The sequence below is a fragment of the Olea europaea genome, chromosome 15 (assembly GCF_002742605.1).
Source record: "Olea europaea var. sylvestris chromosome 15, O_europaea_v1, whole genome shotgun sequence".
Classification (NCBI taxonomy): Eukaryota; Viridiplantae; Streptophyta; class Magnoliopsida; order Lamiales; family Oleaceae; genus Olea; species Olea europaea.
The window spans coordinates 9,818,997-9,821,328 of NC_036251.1; positions in this window are offsets into that span (position 1 = coordinate 9,818,997).

Genomic DNA, 2,332 nt, shown 5'->3' on the forward strand with positions numbered 1-2,332 from the left:
TAGAACATGTAATAGAATGTAAGGATAACTACAAAGTTAAAAGAAAATTAAGAAAATTTCAAAATTTAGGTCGTTATATAGTAATAATAAATGTTTGGCGATATCAAAATGCTATTTTTAAAATCGATTTGGTATCCATTTGTTTTTTTTATGAATTTTCCTCTTATAAAAAGTTTGAACATTTTGATGAAAAATATCAACCAAAACACATGCAACCACGTGCTAACAATAATTGAAAAATGAAATTGTTTGTCGTAGAAATTAAAATTTAAAAAAATAAAAATACAAATACAAAGAGAAAGAAGACTTACCGAATTATTCTCAAAGAAACCAAGAGAGAAGGGCTTTTTCTGCCTGAAGTGAACAAAAGAATAATGGTGCAGTGACAAATAAATAGACGTTACCAAATAAACCAAATAAAAAAGTCAACGCCTTTATGCGTTACAGCCGATAAAAAAATGCCAGGTTCTATAAATATTCGTATTGAATGAATGATATACGTAATATTTTTAAAGTAGTAGTACTGTTTTTAAAAGTGGTTGATCTAATTGATATTGTTAATAAAAAAATTGAAATTGTTAATGAGAATATATATGAATAATTTTTTTTTTTATGAAATTATGTATACAATGTAAAAATATTGAATAAACCGAAAAATCTAAAAAAATCCAAACTACTCATTGAACTTGGATCTTTAAGACAACTCATAATTGATATGGTATTGGGTGTAACTTCTTCCTATTGGTATTTACCATCACTAAACGTACTCAAAATTTAAATATTATTAAAATTCCAATCTCAATAATAGTATAGATGCAGATCATATCATCTAATTGTACTTCCAAGCACACCGATTACTAAATCAAAAGGATTAAAAATCATTACTACTAGAAAGATCAATATAACCACTAAAACAAAGTTTCCTTTATACTACATGCATTGCATGTCGTGTCCTCTACGACATACATGTGAATGCCGTAACAAATTACTTTTGTTATAGTGAACAGTACAAAAAATAGCTTCTCTTCCATAAGTGAACAATCAAAAAAGGCGAAATCACTCGAGCAGAATTCTACAACGAAAACATAAAACTCTTACGAAACATACATGGACAGGAAAATTCCATGTTTACCTCAAAATTTTTTGACATGTTCTCCACTTTCTCTATGATTCCTTTATTGTTGTGCGCTATATGGAGTAAAGAATACAAAAATTTAACCCAAAATGGTAAGTCTGAAGGAAAAATAATTATCAATTTTGTAGTGTGACCCAAATTATAGTGGGTGTTGAAATTGTATTTGATGTGGTCTTGAAAAGATCAAAATTATGGATCGGGAATATTGTTGCCGCATTTTTGCTAGTTGTCCGCTCGAGTGAAATTGTCAAATTTGGAGTAGTGTCGCTCAAGTGACAATCTATTCCAATTTTTCTCGTTTAACACGTTTTATACTCATATTCATCTAAAACTTGGTTTTGGACTCTATTGAGGTATATATGTGATGCAACATATTAGTTAGTTTAAATTTTGATCACGTCCAACGTTAATTTTTTTAATTTTGCTACATGTACATCAATTTTGACATTGTATGAGATGACAGTGTTTTGTACATTGATTTTAACAATATTTTTCTCATTCAATGGCTAGATTTCATCCACATAAGAGGAATGTCGTCCGCAATGTAATTCAAGAATGTACAACATGCATAATTGTTACGATTACAATTTTCTTAAGTGTATTTCAAGTTTGAAATCTTGTGAGGTGACAACTTTTTGCACATTGATTTTAATAACAATTCTTTTCAATCACTACTCAGAGAATGTACAACTCACATAATTATTTCTTTCAAATGCAAAAACATCAACCAACAACGTACAAGCACCACAATTAACAATATTTGCACTATTTAGTAGTAATAATAACTCAAAACTAGCAAAAATGTGTGGTTGCTAATCGAATCAAAAATTGAAAATCATGTAAAGATCAAAATAAAATAAATGAATAAAAGCTATAAGGGAATTTCATAATGGAAAGGATGAGCAACAACGATCGATAAAATCTGAGAAGAGCTAAAGAAAAAAGATAAAAATAATGTTACTTGTATATAATGAGTTACATAATGATATACTTATAAATGATGTGTCAAAAAGAGAGTGAGAAATTTTTGTTATTTGGTTGAAGAGATTCTACTAAATGTTCTAAAATGTGTAATGCGTAGTAATACGTGGAGGTCATGCCATGGGCTACGCGAGTTTACGAGATCATAGACGTAAAAAAAAAAAAAAAAAAAAAAAAAAAAAGGGAATTTTTTTTTTTAATTTTTTTAAATTTTTT